At 42.9% G+C, this 19,553-nt stretch overlaps 1 protein-coding gene across 3 annotated transcripts in view; it reads right to left on the bottom strand.

Moving 5' to 3' along the window:
- pknox2 (pbx/knotted 1 homeobox 2) overlaps positions 1–19,553 on the bottom strand; it is a 62,184-nt gene that overhangs the window by 26,632 nt on the left and 15,999 nt on the right. For all 3 annotated transcript variants that reach the window (XM_061217048.1, XM_061217050.1, XM_061217049.1), the window contains exon 2: positions 17,580–17,667. The gene's annotated coding sequence lies outside the window, so the exon portion shown is untranslated. The remainder of the gene's footprint in view (positions 1–17,579; positions 17,668–19,553) is intronic.

Below are 19,553 nucleotides of genomic sequence, written 5' to 3'. Positions count from 1 at the left end.
TACAAGACACGGTTCTAAAATGACAGTTGCACACTGCCACCACTTGTGACTGGATACTTCATTTCCATACTATTTGGTCTAATTCCACTTGCTGATTCATCAAGGCCTTTGAACCTGCTTAAAGAGGCTCATTTATTTAAGGTTTGGGCAGTAAATGGGTCGTCTGTAGATTCAGCTCATAAATATTGATTAAACTGCTAAACTTGTACCCTGGAAAGTGGCTCTGGCGGAATAGCGCATCATCTTCAGAATTTACCTGACCTGCTAATCCACAACTTGAGAAGTTACATGAGAGCCGGTAAACGCAATGAATAATATTAAGGCACGACTACGCTACCGACATGGAACAGCATGAATCCTAATGCTTTGACTCAAGAAATGGATAGAATAAATAAATAAATTGGACCTTCCTTCGATATACAAGCAGGTGCAGGCTGGCTGAGAATGTGGGGTTGACTGTACCATGGCCTCCAAGGGAATGCTGGGAAATGATGTTCCCAAAGCAGAAGCCCCCAAGATGGGGGAAAAACGAGTGAAAGGGTACCGCTGACACCTATGGTCATACCACCTCAGGGGCCAAACAACCTTCTGGGGACAAGGAGGGTGGGCATGGGCCTCATGGGCTCCTCAGGGTCCTGTGGACAGTTTGTTAATGTGCTCCAGAGGATTATAGGTAACAGCATTAATAGACAACATTAGTGAAGAGGGCACATACTGCGATTAAGAGGAAATAAGGAATTCAGTTTGCTGGAGAGCAATGAGGCATGAGCAACCCTTCCCCTCTAAAGCCTAATTTACGCTTCGGCGACAAAGTCTCTGCTGACAGAACTTTTTCAGACAACGTTCTGCATTTATAGTTCAGAGTCAGTGCCCTTTGTTACTATAGCAACCAGATCTCCTCACCGCTGTCCATTTTGCTATCTAGCCATCTAACCAAAACATCTTCATTCGTCAAAACATGTAGCCGAGTAGTGAACTAGTGTCCTTGCCATGGCAACCTTTTGTCTTCGTTTTAGCCAACCAATCACACCCGCGCGACACCTGTGACGGACATTTTCGACCTTATAAAACTTTCACCAATGCAGAAAACTGGCTTTAAGAGTCGAATTTGCATAATTTTTGTCTGTGGCCACGTCGCAAGACACTCTTAGCATAAATTAGCCTTAGCTCTGTGAGTCACCCTGTGGAACCTCCAGCCATACCCCAGGCCAGTACTGCCAGACACAATATGCAGTGTTGGGGAAATAATGCATTTTGTTCAAGTGCTTTAGCGCGGTGCACTACTCAGGAGTCTTATATGTTCCATTTTGTAGAAAAAAACCCCCAAAAAAACTGGAAAACATTGCACTGCCAGCTTCTAAATCTACCATAGAAGAAATGGTGACAGCAACAACACTGCTTTCTTTGTAATTATGCAAATTATTTAAAATATAAAATTTCTCTGGCTGCATTGTTCTTTTTAATCAGATTAAAGGCTTTATTAAAATAGAGGTTGTTCTGCTTTACCGTGAGGTGAAATTCATTATTCAGTAAAACCTGGTGGCTCTTATGCAAATAGGCTTATTTACATAGCTAAAAGCGTTTATTGCAATTAGGATTTCTTAATGGGGGTGCACGCGTGTGGCAAAGACGGAAGGGAAAGGGGAGTGTTTGTTTAACATACGCTTCAGCGTGTCCTTCAGCACATGCAAATGACCACAACATAGGGCTTTTTATTTCCCCACATAACCAATGTGCTGTGTGAGGAAATTAGAACCGAGAAGGATATGAACCATCGTCCATATCTCCAAATCTCCCGTGCAAAAATGCTCAGAAATGCAGACGTATGCGATAGATGCAATGCTTTGGGTCTTTTACCGTATTTATAATTCAAGGGAGAGGTTTTAGTGCCTTATGTCTTGCTAGCTCTGAGCATTGATATATCGGCTAAGGTAACAGACTTGAGGATTGTTTCCTGAGGACTTGAGGGGGCCGTATTTCTCCGCTATGCGGAAGAAGATGGGAGTATCGAAGGCTGCCACTGCACAGACACTGGAACCCTGGAGGAAAAGAGAGGGGGGTGAATCTAAAGTTCACGGGCAGATAGCTTTCTCCCCTGCCATTTAACATGATGATAAAAAAAAGCGATTCTAGTTAAGAATAAAATGGACATTAAGAGGACTCTGCAGTGACACGGGGAGACTCCAGAGGCTATAATTCTAAATACGGACTCGGATCGTGACTTTCAATTACCATTCGAGATTGTTACTTCAGCATTAGAATGTTCAATTCAGGACATTCGACTCACACATCCGTGATCTCGCACCGCAAAGGGTTAATTTGCAGAACGGAGCTGTTTCGCTAAGCCCAGGCTGCGCAACTTTTGCCTGGGTAGTACCCAGCGGCCGTGGGATGGCAGTGCCCAGCGTTTGAGCGGCGGGAGGAACGAGGCGGCAGTGATCGGCACGTACCTGCAGGCCTGCCTTCGCTGCCTTCACAAAGGGCAGAGCGAGCGCTGAAGGAGCGCAGCGGGGGGCTTAAGAGGGGAGGGGAGCGGAGCACAGGTGTAAAGTGCACGCAAAAGCGGCGCGGCCCAGGCTAAACGGAACGGCTCCGTTCGGCAAACGAACGCTTTGAGGTGCGAGATCACAAGCGTGCGATCAGAAGGAACATGGAGGAGCCTGTTAGTGCGGGGCTGGCGGGCTGTAAACTCCGCGGGGAGGTGTTAACGGGAGTACGCGCCGCGGTGACGTGGGGTCTCCTGACGGGGCAGAGGACCGAGCGGTGACTCATCAGGTAAATCAGGGCCGTGTTGGTGTCGTGCTGGCCAGGGAAACATGGTACGAGTACAGGACACTCCGGATGCCACAGAGCACAGCTGCTGTGTCCTTGCTCCTGCACACATTCAGCTGCTTACGAACATGTTACAACACGTAAAATAAACCCCACACGGGGGTATCTGTTGAGCTATTTGGAGTGTTTGTGCTCAGAAGGCAAAAACAATTTGATTTCCCCAATATCAACACACTGTAGTTCATAGTAATTCTGTTTGGAATGAGAGATGCACCAACTGAGGAACAAACTTCAGACATTGCCTTTGCCATTTCTGAGGACAAATGAAACTAAATAAAAACCCTGCTAAAAAAAACCCTTACCTCAAGCTAACAGTATCAGTGTATTGGCTGTATTTTCTTATCAGTTTAATGCTACCTTAGTGAATCAATTTCTTTAAAAAACAAAAAGAATATGTTTTTTTTTACAATAGTGTATACACACGCGCATGCATGCACGCACACACACACACGGGGCCAGTGATGAGGTGAAATTCACTTACAACTCAATGTCACGCCATGTAATGTTTTCACTATAACTATAAGTTTTATGCTGTAGCTTCTTTAATCTTTAAATCTGATAAAAGATCAGGCTCTGAATTCTTTATATAGTAAAACAGTACAGTATGTTTTATGCAACCACAGACAAACCGCAGACCATTTAAAATTTCATCGAGCCGCGCTGTTCCTGCAGCGCATTAGCAGGCATGCACCGAAACCTCTGAAGAGCCATAATTCCATAATAAATATCTTTTTAAAATAAACAGACCGTGCTTGAGCCTTCTCTATTTCCAGCGAATGTCCGGGTCCAGCACCTGAGACATCCCAGCTGACACAAAACATTCCCACAATGCTACTGGAATGTTACGTGAATGCTATGACATTACCACCATCGTGAGGACATTTTGTGTGTGCTGGGCCAGGGACGTCTCATCCTCTCCTGATAGCCCTGTCTTTGTCCCACAGCTCTGGCCCGGCCCGGCCAACGCATCTGGAGCGTATTAGGTGGTCGGAGGGAGGGGGAAATTTGATCTCCCCCTCATGCCTGGCTGAATGGGTGGCCAGCAACAGCCCCTTTCAACAGCAGCCCCAGTCCAGTGTGATTGATATGGGCCCAGTGTGCCCCATACTTATATTACATAACATTACATTCACTACACTAAATTACATAACACTACACTACACTACATTACGTAACATTAAACTGCACTAAATTACATTAAATTACACACTACACTACACCGCACTGCATTACCTTACCTTACAATACACAACACCACACTACGTTACATAATATTAAACTGCACTACATTACTTTACATTAAACTACACTACACCCCAATATATGACATTACATTACAATACACTACATTACATGACATTAAACTGCACCACATTACATTAAACTACACTACACCATTACATTACAATACACTATACTACACTACATAAACTACATTGCACTACATTAAATTGAACTACACTACATTACATTACAATAAACTACACAAGAGTACACTACACTACATTATACTACATTACATAACATCACATGACAGTACACTACATAACACTACACTAAATTACATTACACTACATTACATAACATTACGCTACATTCCACCATTTAGCAGACTAACTCATTCAAATACTCTGATTTTTTTTGTGAAAAACACATGCATGTGTGCACACAGAAGAACCTGCATACACTTGCGAACACACAAATATCTGTAATGCTCCGTATGCACACGGCTTTCAGGGAGCTGGTGACGGCTACTCTGCCAGTAATTTCCCAGAAGCTCCCATTCCACAGACTGCCTCTTATGATGACCATTGATGATCTTATTCTTCATCTCTCTACCAACAGCACCTGCTGCAGCCAGGTGTTCCTGGGAAGCAGTTACCAGTCAGGGCCCTGTGTACAAACCGGTCATCACAGGAGCTATTTCACCGGGATCAGAGGTCTGTCAAAGCACGGTTAGCGCACCTGTTATGTGCATTTGTCACCAGGCTAATGCTAACGGCAGTGTGCGCTCACTACTAAAATTAAAGTTTGTTTCTGTAGGGTTTCAGTACCTGTTTCCAAGCGTGTGTGTCCGCTGACACTCTGTCCATACCATGCGTCAGTCTGACCCACCTATGTTACATTACATTAATGGCATTTGGGAGACGCTCTTATCCAGAGCAATGTACTGTTGATTAGACTACGCAGACAACCATCCCCTGGACCTTAATGTCTAAGGGCCTTGCTCAAGGGCCCAACAGCTGTGCGGATTGTGGCTACACTGGGGATTGAACCACCGACCTTGCGTGTCCCAGTCATGTACCTTAACCACTACACTACATGCCTCCCACTGTCTGTCTATGACTTGACAAGGCAAGTCAAGAAAAGAAAAGGCTTTTTTGTTGTATTTTTAGAATAAAGCCCAACATAAAGACTTGAAACTCCCTTTCTTCCTTCACATGCTGTACGAAAGTTTGTTATCTCTATTTTGGGCTAGGACAGGCAGTGGCTTAATCAGTTTTTTTCACCGAGGAGACAAACGAAAAGGCTCTAAACGAGGTTAAAGGTGCGACGGGCGTGGATCGGTGACATTTACAGCAAATGGCGTCCAAAAGCCTCTCCAATTATCTCTGCTAGCCACATCGACGGAGCGGGTTTAATTAAAAGGAGTTTAGAGGGAGAGGAGAGGAGTGGAGGTGGGAGTGATTGAGGAGAGGGATGAGCGAACATCAGCACCAGGCGTGAGGCTGAACGTCCATCCACGGGCCACTTTCCCTCTTTTCAATTTGCCTCCGCAAGAGGAAAAGAGAGATAGATGCAGCAATAAAAAAATCCCCAATCCTCGCCTTGCCAAGCGGTACAATCCCTCAGCCCAAATTATTTCAGCGTTTTCATCATCATCATCGTCATCATCCGCGCTCTCTCGTCAAAAAAAAAAAATTAAGTAAACACAATAAAAGGAGAATAAATGATTTTACGCCCCGCCAAATCTCCCATAATCCTCCTGTGTTTTCCTGAATCAGCCTCTGACGGTGACCTTTTTAGAGGAATCTTGTTTCCATGGAAACCCGCTGTGCACCCCCCTCTTTTTTTCTGCTTTCTTCCACTCTTCAAATACCTGCACAATTGTTTCACTGCGGGCATTTTGTTTTCATTTTGCGTTGTTTGCCCCCCCCCCCCCCCACCCCATACATACGTATGACTTATTGCTGACAGCACCCCTCATGGAATTATTCCTTCTATGAAGTTATCAACAACTTGCATATTTCAATTTTTTTTTTCAACAATCTGGACTTTTCATCTCCCTGCGTTTCCAGTGAGCTGTGAAATGGCTGTTCTCTGTCCCTTATCTCTGTTTCATATACTTCTCTCATATTTCAGCTCCTGAAATAGCAGCAGGATTTATTTCACCGGTAACACATGCTCTTATCACTATTTTATTCTATATATGTGGATTATGTGCTATTCCATTTCATATACTAACCCCGCAGTGTTCATTTCCCCGTCCAAAATATTACACATCACAATACCCCCCCCCCACCCCCCCCACCCCATTCTGCTCACAGCTGAATGTTGTCACTCAGCTGTCATCAGTCACAGATATTATTTTGTTTCATACTTTAAAGACATAGTGTCGCACGTTCACACTACCGAAACATGACAGAATGGAGGTTCTGTTATAACCGACTAAGAGGGATATAATTTTCTGCTTCCTTAAAAACACCTTGAAGCTTATGAATTAAATGTATACATGTTTTGTAGATCCAACCGGATGTCTCCAGATCTAATCACAGTGATTGTTCTTTTATTTGTTCTTTTCTGTGATCAAATGAGACATTACAATATGGCTGAAAAACCATGTACACCAAAACAATTGTTTCTACTAAGATAAAATCCATGAATTTCACCTGTAATATACTAATACATTATCAGGTTATTTTTATTCCTATTCTTTTTTTTTGCATTTCTAAATTAGCAGGTGGATTAACAAATAGTCGAAAAAGTTACGCAAAACTCTGGAGTGGAGAGATACGGGTAAGTTCAGAAATCTTCCCCTGAGGACAGTGGGGGGCTGGGGGCTTGGCGGAAGGGAAGGTGGGGTTGGGAGGGCTAGACATGGAGAAAGCGCCACTTCCCCAGGCTAAAACCTGTCTTTCCGTCGTCCCCCTGGTGCATGTGCTCCAGGTTTTGTTTCGGAGCGCGGCACGCTCCCCCGCGCCGGGCGCGAGGCGTCCCAGGGCGACTGGCGGGATTGTTCCGACGGCCTCCCCCGCGGACCGGCTGGTTACCGCGGCAACCGACATACCACAACTGCGTCCCCCGAGGGTCGGCGGGGGGGGGCTCTGGGCTCTAGGAGGACTCGGCAGCAGCTGGAGTACAGCTGTTAGCCCAGGCCCAGCCCCCGGCCCGGTGTGCAGTCTCCCTCCGTAAACACGCGCCCAGGGTGGCCGTTCAGAAGGCCCGCGGGGTACGCCATTTCAAGCGTTTCCATTTCGGCCGGGGGAACCCGAACGGGGCTCACATATTACGCTTAAATTCCCCACCGCGTATTCGGAAGAAAAAAAAAGAAGAAGAAATCCCAACTGCTGGAAAACTGAACTGTGTCTGGCTCGGCTGACCGATGTCTGAGCACGGTGTGGAGGTTTGACATGTCAACACTTCACCCGCATTCCACAGGACTGCAAATGTTTATTTTCATGTGGGACTGGACCAGTGCGCCCACATCTAAGAGACTCCCCCATGCAGCGATGCACACTCTCTCACACACACACGCACACACACGCAGTCTCACACACACACACGTACACACACACACTCTCTCTCACACACACACACACTCTCTCTTACACACACACACAAACAGTTTCACACACAGTCTCACATACACACACACACACACTCTCACACACACACTCTCACACACACACACATGCACACAGTCTCTCACACACACGCACGCACACACACTCTCTCACACACACACTCTCACACACACACACGCACACACACTCTCTCACACACACACAGTCTCACACACATGCACACTCTCTCTCTCACACACACTCTCACATGCACACACACTCTCTCACATACACACATGCACACACACATGCGCACACACTCTCTCACTTACACACACACACACGCACACACACACACACACAGTCTCACACACACACAGTGAGACACACACTCTCACACACACACAGTCTCAGACACACAGTGACACACACACACACACACAGTCTCACACACACACAGTGACACACACACTCTCACACACACACACTCTCTCACATACACACGCACATACACACTCTCTCACACACACACACACAGTACATACACACACTCCGATGCACACACCCTTTTACACACACACTCTCTCACACACACACAGTCTCACACACACACAGTGACACACACACACACACACACTCTCTCACATACACACACGCACACACTCGCTCTCACACACACACACAGTACATACACACACACTCTGACGCACACACCCTTTTACACACACACAGGCACACACACACTCACACACAGTACATACACACGCACACACAACCACACATGCACACAAACAATGATGCATTGTGATACATAATGCCACATTGGCCATATCTCTGAAATAGGCCTATAAGCTTACCTAAGATATTACAAATTATATACAAAGCAAAACTAAATACTTAGATTTATGATAAGAAGACCAACAGTCTGTTATTTTTAATGCAAAAATAGCACTGTCTGCTTGTGCAAACTTAATCTGTATGCTGTCATGGCAAGACATGTTTCCTCTTTCTGTAAAATGTTTAAGGATATTTAACTGTCATACCCCTTTGGTTCAGTTTGAGTAAGATCATTAAGCACTACAACTTCACAGCATTTTAGAGCAGTTTCAGATCAGTGTCGTCCTGTTCTCCATGTCACCAGCAGAGGTCAGAGGTCACTGAGCGAAGCAGGCAGGGATCAACAGCAAAAAAATTCAGTCAGCTTTTATCATCAACATTGACAAAAACAGAAGTATTTGTTCTTTTTGAACTTCGGTGAGTTTCAAACACACAATATTAAGCTGCAAGTTGAGATAACAATGCTGTCCATTGGATTTTGTTCTGGAAAAAGCAAAGGTCAGAATCCAACCTGGGTGTTGAATGCATCCAAGTCAGAAGTTTTGAATCGGCAATTGAAAGAAATCTAATTAAACGATTATGGTGCCATTCAACCTTGGCCCATACATAGATTAATGGGGTCAAGAATGGGGCAATAGTGGGTCTTTTCTTAATGCTGAAAATGCTTAGAGACTGAGGGCATCCTTTACATAAACTAGTTTTTGCACATTGTATTTATTTTTCCTTTATTTCTTTATTTATTTATTTGCAGCTGATCCCCTTCGACTGGGGGAAATGAGCAGATCAGCATCACGCAAATAGGAAAAGCACCCGTGAAAAGCATTAATACGGCCATGGCGAGAGACCATCCAGCCACGAGATGCCATTTTATCCGCAGGCAAAAAATAATATCATAGTCATTTCAATTATCCCCTAGCAGTAATACCCTGACACAGATTACCCCAAACACACACACACACACACGCGCACACACAGACACACACGCAGACACACACACACACGCACCCACACCCCATATAATTTCTAATCATCCACCCAGCCGATACATGAATATGCAAATGAGTCTGGGTTCCTAGATTATCTGTTTTCTCCTAGCCAATGGGATGTGAGCATGTTTACCTGCCCAACTGGCAAATCACAGGGCATTACTTTAGTGTACATGGAGGAAAAAGTAAAGCCTTTTGTGACTTAAACCAGTCAGTGTCCTTCTTTCTGCCATCTTTCTGTCTCACTACACTGGGGAGCTAAGGTGTGATTTTGTGTCTTTTTCTGGTGTTGTACAGAAACTCTAATAACTTCGTAATAGGTCTGTAATTGTAATTAACAACCATTGCAGGAATATTGCCTTTATAAATCACGTCTATCAACAAAAAATACATTGAAGTTCAATTTAATTCTACGGTACATGCAAAGCAACTGTGAGCAAACCAGGTTTTCAGGGAGTGTCAATCATAATCATAACATTGCCATTACATTCCTCTATATATTTTTTGTCTTTATTTACCATTTTCTGAAAATGCCATATAGAGTGTGTAGCAATTACATCTAATTGCTGGTCTTCTGAGGGTTTCTGGATGACATAATTTAGCATTTGAAACGATAAAGGTCGGTGAAATATGCATTTCGGCGAATGACAGAAAAGTGGTTGAGCAGCCCCCTGTGTTGCGCTGTCCTGTACTCCAGTACAGGCGATAAAGCTGAAACAGTCCATCTCTGCTCCCTCACAGCTCAGGAATTTCCTTCTCTTCCTCTCCCGAGTCCCCCCAGACACGCTGAGACCCCGCTCGGCAGACTGCAAAGACCCCCCCCCCCCCCACACACACCCAGAGCAATGGGATTCACAGCAGTACGCTCCAGCCCCTCCATCGCACACAAAACCATATGTTCCCAAACCACGGAGGAGAGCGTGTAATCACCAGCGCCGCCTCCCCTTCCCATTACCGGAAATCGCAAGCAGGACGATTTCGCTCTTTTCATGCAAATTTCAACTTGTGGATTTGCTGCAGTTCCCTGTTTTGTTAGATTATTCATGATTTGTTTTTGATTATTGCAGTTGGATAGGCTTTTCTGAAGACAAGGCTTTTTTATCGAGGTATCAACAATCTCTATTTTAGTTGTCTCCCATTATTTACAATCTGGTTGTCACGCAATTTGGACGTAGTTCAGGTAGTTATTTTTTTTTTAAGAACTAAAGATTTGCCAGTGTTAGCTTGTAATGTGTGACAGGTTCACTAGCAGGACATGTATTTGCAGGTTTCAATAATCAAAATGTATAGTAGGGATTTGGCTACATACACTTGTATTCTTTCTTTTGACTGTGCATGTCTATGGTTACTAACAGCACCACAGCTACAGTACAATAACAACCACAAAGTAAACAATAACTGCAAGCAATTATAGATGTTGCTCTCACAGTATTCTATTCAATTTAGAATAGTCATAAAATTAAATTTTCTAGGTAGATAGATAGATAGATAGATAGATAGAGAGATATGAGATTATATCTATATATAGGGTGCCAATCTATATTTTATGTTCAAACATACAGAAAACTATAAACAATTTCAATATATTTACTCTCATTTTTCAATGTTTTTTATTTCGTATTTTATGAAAACCACATACAATTGGCAATGCAATTGTATTGCCAAATACAACTGGCAATAGATATATAATAGATTTATAATGTATATAAATGAAGGAATAAGCAAAATCCCTCTGTCAACCATAAGCATGGGAAAGGCCAAAGAACTGTCAATTCAGAAGACACAGATTGCAACTGACCATCACAAGTCGGGTAATGGGTACAGAAACATACATAAACAGTTAAACATACCACTTAGCATTGTAAGGGCAATAACAAAAAAGGCGCAACATATGGAATGGTTGCAAACTTGCCAGGAAGAGGATACAAGTGCATATTAATCCCAACGATGGTAAGGAAAATGGTGAGGGAGGCCATAAGAAACACAAGGATTGCAGTTTAAGAATGAGCTGTGTCTTTAAGTCTAAACAAAAAATAAAATGGCACCTCCGTACCAGCAAGCTCTTTGGGAGGATGGCACAAAGACAGCCCTTGCTGAGCACAATAAACAAAACCAAGCATCTTCAGCCAAACCTCATTGGAATTATGACTGGTCAGATGAGACCAAAATTGAATGGTTTGGCCATACACACCATCAATATGTTTGGCTGCAAATGGAATGCATAAAACCACATACCTACGGTCAAATATGGTGGTGGTGAAAATTGATGTTTTGGAGATGTTTTGCTGCCAGTGGTTCAGAGGCACTATTTAAGATCAATGGCACAATTAATTCAACAAAGTACCGGGAAAGCTTGGCAGAAAATCTGAGTCTGGGTCATAGGTAGATTATCCAGCAGGACAATGACTCCAAACATACACCAAAATCCACACCACAATGGTTAAGTACAAACAACAACCATGTTCTTCAATGGTCATCTCAGTCTCCAGACTTAAATCCCATGAAGAACCTGTGGTCTGAACAGAAGAGGGGGGTATCCCAAGGATATCTATGATTCTGGAATGTTCTGCAGGGAGGAATGGTGAAATATAAACTTTATCCTTATCACCAATTATTAATTTTTAATCTTTGCCAAGTGCCTTTGCACAAAGTATTATGCCAATAATTGTGGAACCTGTTTAAAAAAAAAAAAAAAAAAGGAAAAATACAGCTACTGTCAATGACGGCATTATTTCTTAGTTTACAGCACTTTTTGTGCATATTTATCAAGCCAATAATTCTGAAGCCGAGTGCAGATAGGTAGGTGCGTAGATAGGTAGATAGACAGACAGAGAGACAGTTGCTTCATATCTGTGCAGAAATCGTTCTTATATAAGTTTCTGCTTTAGAAATTGTCCTCACAACCAAAGTTTTGAGTACAAATAACCCAAAAGCCAAGGTCGTTCGGTTGTAAAAAATCACACTTTAAGTGTCACATTTGGAGAGCTTTCTCCCTGGCCATCAAAAAGACCACACTGTTTTAAGGCCCTTCTGCTAGACCTTGCAAGAACACATATTTTGAAAGTTGTGAAACGAGGAGCAACAAATCATGAAATAATGAAATAGAAAGTGATTTCCTTGAACAAAATTAATTGTTAACCACCATATTTTAACTACAACCAAATGATGCTGGTGAATAAAAGTAAAACTATATAAAACTATCTAGACCCGTACCTCGATTGGATCTAAAGCCAAAATTCTATCTACAATATAAAAAATGTGCCTGGCCCTTCAGTTATACTTACTGCTTTTTGTTCATTTCAGTGAAGGACTAGCTGTTAGTCACTGTGGTTCAAAAAACAAAGTATTTGCACTCGTGTTCCCCTGGGATGTCTGTGTCTTTATGTTGTTCTGCGTCCGAGTCACTTCCCTGTCTGCATGATTCACTATACGGGTGTTTTTGGAATTTTCCGGTTTGCCATGATTCTTGCTTTTCTGACTTCCTGCTTTCTCTCCATTCATGTTTGCAGATAGCTCTAATATACTAATCCCAACTAACACAGAATTTGTACAGTACTAATTATATTAACGCACTAATATGTTCATCTAACTAACAAACTAACATTCACTAGTTTTGGGTATTTATATTTTAATCACATAACTAACATATAAACATTCTGTATTTCTGTACTGCTCTGTAGCTCCACCTCCCTGTTCTATCTCTGATTGCCAGCCTTAATTTTGCAAAGTGCAGAGCACCTAGTCTCTAACTATCACTACATTCCTTAAGTCTGTGCAATTGTCTACTCCCTAATCCGGAGTCGTTTGTATTACATGTGTGTCAGTGAATCCAGTCCCGCGTTTTCGTTTCCCCCTCATCATTGTGTGATTGCCCTTTCATATGTCTCACCTGATGTTTATTTATTAGACCGCCCTCACTCCCATGCCCCGCCTAGGTTGTCTTATTCCCCTGTGTATTTATACCTGTCCTTTTCAGTTTCACTTTTCTAGTTTGTCTCTTTCTGCCCTTGTATTCCTTTCCCCTGGTTCTAGCTTCCTCTTCCCCATGCCTTTGCCCTTGTGGTATTCTGTCTGGTTTTGCTCAGTTTTTGATTTTTCTGCCTGGATTTTGACTCTTTGTGTTTTTTGAATTTTGCTTTGCACTTTTGCTGGTTTGGTCTGTCTCCTTGGTTATTGAACTGCCTGTTTTATGATTACGCTCTGCCTGGGACATTTATGTACTTTAATAATCTAATAATGTATTAATCTGGTTTTCTGTTTAAAACCATTCTCTCTACAAACCGGTTTCAACCAGCGCCAGATGGGTTCCCCTACTGAGCCAGGTTCTGCTCAAGGTTTCTTCCTGTTGCCAGGGAGTTTTTCCTTGCCACTGTTGCCCTCGGCGTACTCTTGGGGCCTGGTTTCTCTGTAAAGCTGCTTTGTTACAAAGGCCCTTTGTAAAAAGCGCTATACAAATAAAAATTGATTGATTGATTGATTTCAACCATTGCCTGTTTTTTGGATTACATTCTTGTCTGCCCCTTGTTAATAAAGCCTGCCTTTTGCACGTTACCCCTGCGTCTGCTTTTGGTTTCTCTGTCCCCCAAACCTGACATTAATGAAATAGTAAAGGCGTTTTCTTTCTCTCAATTTTTAACCATGCACTGTATTTTAGAGCATTACAGAATGTATGGTGGCTCTGAAGTATTTAATTAAGACTTGCCTTTGGCATTACATATTTATACTTTTTTGGATGTAAGCTACATTCAATATCTGGTCTTCAGTATGTCAGAAAAAAAGATTTACATAACATATTGAATGGCAACAGGGGCATGCATGCATGCATAACGACACAAATGGAAAGATGCAGCTGTAATTCGGAGCAGTATTCATAATCATGCATAATTAAATTACTACATTATTTCTGCTGTGAAGGGTAACATTTTCCATTTTGGTTTTAACATCATAAAAATAAAAACATTATAATAAATAAGCAAAATGCTGTGAAACCAAACGCAGACTATCCTGTAGGTTGCTATTGGATTTTGGCCTTTCATGATGATGAGCCCAGCCACCAAATACAATCCCATTAGCTCCTAATGAAGTCAGGGCAATAGCCCCTCAGCCCCATTCCGAACGACTGCCTGACGGCCATTAGCGAGGAGACAATTACTGGCAGGCGGTGAGAGCAATTGGAGACACCAGTAGGGACACGTAAATACAAAAAATATGGGGCGACTGAGCTAAATCAACATAATTAGGATTATATTTGGTAAAGATACACAAGGAGGAGATGTGGGTCTCTGGTTAAATGGTTTAGGGTACAGCAGAAGGTCAGAGCACTGAGCTCAAAGGCTAATTAGCTAAATTCCCCTTATAAAAACGGGGAAGACGGGGTCCACTTGGCGCTCAATGGAGGACATACCGCAGGATAAAGGTTATGACACAGATTTAACGATTAAGCGCATAAATGTTACACAATTATGTGCTCAGAGGATATTTTTACTGGGTTGACTTACTGTAATATGCTGTATGGTATTCATCTAATTATGCTAAGAAATTATGCATTGAATACTTAGTGGAGAACTGCAGGTAAAGTCACATCAATGGGTCAAGCAAAAACAGCCTAATGCAAGGTTTACCATTTCCATTTTCAGAACACTAAAAGCCTCTCTGAACATATTTATTTGCATGTCCACCAGGAAAGCATACAATTCCACAATTAATTATCATCACATGTCAAACTTCATTAACATTGGCACAGTAATGACAAAATCTCTTTTAAAATGCTTCCTGGGTTTAAGTATCGGCCCCTTTTCTTGACACAAGCTTAAAAATAACATACCCAAAATAAAATGGTCACTATTCTTCAACCCTTACCATTTACTGTGTCAAGATCAACACAATATGTGTTAAAAATGACACATCTCTTCTTAGAGTGTATCCTTCTTTATGCACTAGAGGTAGCTGACTTGAGTTAACTAAACAATAAAGCATACTGTGTGTAAGCATTCACAGTGCATCTTCCAGCAGCTGATGAATGGAAAAATATTAAATCACAAGATGATGAATGAAGATAATGTTAATGCTTGAAAATGGCTCAAGAAGTCAGAAACACTAGGAAGGCAACAACAGAGAGTGCATATTCATAGTCAAAACCAAATTATGTTGCATCTTCACCAGTGGTGCAGGCCAGTATCCAGGAGGCAAGGAGGACATTTTAAAAGTATTTTAAAAATCTTATGGATATTGTTTTGGAAAGGGGGAGGAGGGGCGGGGTGGAGTTTGGCAGTGACAAACAACCTGTCATCTCCCTTCTCTCCTCAGTTCTCTAAGCTGAAGGACAGGTGACAGAAACTTGATCGATGACAGGGCTGGCCACCCTTCCCAGAATCCCTTAGGGCACGAGGCAGGCCGGGTGGACAGCAATGGGTAGACAGGTGGGCAGAGATTGAAGGCCATTTCACCTCAAATTTGGGGAATGCAGATATCAGTTCCCACAACAGCTCTCAAAGTCTCCTTAGACCAATCAGAATTCCCAAGGCTGGTTACTGCTATGGACACAATGTTCTGGCTTTTCAGGGGTCAGAACTTGGATCATAAAAGTTCCCCACTATAATAACTGGCCACTCTTTTAAGTGAGAGGATAGAAATATTTGGTCAAGTTGCAGTTATAAAATATCAAAAATGTTCCTTTGTGCATTCGATATTGAAGATACTTACTTGTTATATTCAGTGACATTGGGGCAACCCATAACCAGAACCAAAACTTTAAAGTTATTAAAATATTGTGTCAAATATATAGATCTGACATAATATCATAAACCTCACCATATACCATTTTTTATTAGTATTTCATATTTTCATATTGAATATGGAACTTAATATTTCAGGCTTGAAGCAGCTAGGTGAACTAATGAACAACAATCTCATTATCACAGTGGTTTTTCAGTATTTCAGTATAAGTCTAGTTTTGCAGTAAACCTACAGTGCATTGTAACACACACACTTGTCCAATGTACATGGCCCTGCCAGCCTTGGTCAAATATAGACTGGTCACAGTGACGCACGGCACGGTTTCAGAGAGTGACTGACATTGGCTGCTCACAGAGGGCAGGAAAGCGCAGTCATCACAAGGAGGACGAGGGAAGTGTCCAACACGGCTTATAAAAGATTTTATCACTTTAATGCCGCCTTTAAAAGTCTTTAAATGGAGACAATGGGCGCATGGACAGCGGCTTATTACCACGCGGTACTCGGTATTCCAGGCTAACGCGCGAAATGGGGGAGGGGCGCAGGGCTTTAGCAGAGTTGCGGCCTTCCTGCGCGCTCCCCACAGCTGAAGAAGGAAAAGGTTTATTTGTCTAAGAAAGATCCACAAACAATGGATTTGGCTGAAGGCAGAGGGGGGTTCCCAGCCAGGAGGAGGAGATTAAATTAGCGGAATCTCGTTAGGGCTAACAAAATTATCCGTAAAACAATACTCAGCGGGGCCCTAGGGAGGATGGGGGGCGGGGGGGGGTGGGAGCGGGCGGTCGTGCTTGCATGCGGCCGGGTCAGGAAGGTGGGGGTGATGGGGGGGCAGGAACAGTGTGGAGCGGCCAGCTGCCTTCACACTCAATTAAGGAAGCCTGTCTCTTTTTCTGCCCCCTACGTTGGGGCTTGACACCCCGTAACCTTTTTTTTTGTCATTTTGTGGTACCCCTATGCGATACCTCACTCCTGGCCATTTTTTCTCTTTTTGATTCCTAATTCAGACTGGTCTATCTCAGTTGTTTTACTCCATACAGATATTAGCATTAAAACCTGGAATCTTATGCTGGAATCTTAGACTTCCACATCAATGTTCACAATCCAACCAAGTTTGTTTAACTCAGCCGTGGTATATGATAAGGTAGGAGAGGAATATGGGAATGATTTGTCCTACCTTGAACAGATAACTCAGCACGAATCGCTATATTATGTGTGTACCAAAACAGTTTAAAGACATTCACACACACAAGCCCAAGAATGAACGATAGGCACAACACGACAGTGGTCAAGTAGGCCCTCCTCCACATCATAAAGCATTTTAATAATGTGAAAGACTATGTAAAAGCAATTCATTATCTGACATAGATATTCTATACACTGAAACAGAAAATGTGGAAAGATTACTTACGGTTAGTTCATTGTCAGTAGAGAAAATTGTTGTCTTCAGCCTTTAGTCTTCTCAGCACTATGGACTCCTTTCTGCTACACAATTCCCTCTGCAAAACAACGGACACAATTCAGACAAGCTTTGCTCACCTAACCAGGCTAATCATAAGATACAGAACCATAATTCATATTCGGTGGGAAATGAAACGGAAAAGCAGAGAGAGGAGGCAACAATCACTATTTGTTTTGGGCACAGCCAGGGTTAATTGCGACCTTTTCCTGAATCCTTAGTGTACTCTCCACGACCTCGGAGAGTTTCCTGACCCGCAGTTAAAGCAGTAATGAGATAGTGTTCTTTAGCTCTGATAGTCTGCAAGCGCTGTGCTGATACAGCTGAATCGGGCACTGTGTGTGTACAGGATGTGAATAGGAGGGAGAGGACAGAGGCCCTTGCCGTCCGTGGATACCACTGTCGGGGTCATGGCGAGAATGTGGGTGGCTTTTGGGGGAGGGTTTCTCCGGTTTCTCCGTGTTACAAAGAAAACATTTTATCCCTGTAATCCTTCTAGCAGCTACCCAAGCTTGTCTGGCCCTGCTATGCCCCCCCCCCCTCCCCACTCCTCCCGAGACTTGTCTTGCCCTTCCTGTTGACGTCAAAGTGAATTAGAACTAGCTCCCCCCGGGGGACCGGAGGGCTAATCGCTGTGTTGCCTTGCAAACCGCAGAGGAAGCATTAGCATTCCTGTAGCCCCGGCCCACCACATCGGTCGGCAGTCGAACCCGCAAACTCCAGGCCCTCCACCAAGAGAATCACCACCAGCAGTATCCAATCAACACAGACTCACAGAGATCTTCACAAGTCAATCGCAAAAAACTCCTACTCCATTTTACTTCTGGGTTGATAAAAGCGCTATCGAAACTGATATGACAGAAGGCAATCCATATTGATGTGTTCTCTAATATACTGAGTGACAACCACTTATTGCTTATTGCAATCTTGCTTTTGTAAACTAAGCTCTATGTACTGTTGCCTATGATATGTCATAAGCCATGCTAAAAGATTCATATGGCAAATATAAATAACTGGCAAACAAAAATATGCCCGTAACATGGTCACAATACTACAGCCAGTTGGCTTTCTTATTTCTCTGCTGTAGTGTGATTGACAGTGTGAGATTTGTCTATTCCTTTTGAGTTCTGTGAACAGCGTCTGATGAAGTCACTGCATGTACAGTAAAATCTACCTACTTTGATGTAAAGATAGACTCTTTTCTGCCAGCAGGAAACCTAGCAAGTTTAATGGGATTTGTTTGAAATACCTTTGGCATATTGCAAACACAGCGAGAAGAATCTAATTTAAAACTGTTAAAACGCAAACTGTTATTTCCCCTCTAATTTCTTCACATGCCTCTCTGGGTTCAGAGTACCTACTATAGGTTCAAAGCCACATCGCACTTTATTTACAGGGGACGGAAGATTTAAGGGGTGAAAACTGGCAATGAAACCCACATGGAAACCTCAGCCATTCATTAATAATGAGTAATTTGCTGTTATTTTGCATGGTGTGGGGATGGAATTTTGCTTCAGTAGTGCCCAGGGATAACAGATTTAGAATTATTCAAAAACCAGACAACATGGAGAGCTGGAAGCATAATTGTGAATAAGGTTGGGCGCTGTCGAAGGGGGGTGGTGTACGGGTGGGGTATTTCCCCCTCGGAATCTCTGTACTGCCGTTTGGGGAGTCTTTGACACACAGATCCATTGCAAACTACTGGTTAATTTCTTCCATCAATTACACAGATCGGACATTACATTGTGTGGTTGAGACCACAAACCAGACTTTGGACATTCCAGTCAAAAACCGGACGTCTGGCAACCCTAGTTGTAGCACAAATAAAAGCAAATACTCCCTTTTCGGGGGAATGATCTAAGCACAAGCTCCAATTCCTGTGATGTTAACCAAGGCCATGAAATAGGAGCAGTGAGACTCATTACC

Source organism: Conger conger, chromosome 13 (assembly GCF_963514075.1).
Source record: "Conger conger chromosome 13, fConCon1.1, whole genome shotgun sequence".
Lineage (NCBI taxonomy): Eukaryota > Metazoa > Chordata > Actinopteri > Anguilliformes > Congridae > Conger > Conger conger.
This window is presented reverse-complemented; position numbering and strand designations above follow the sequence as displayed.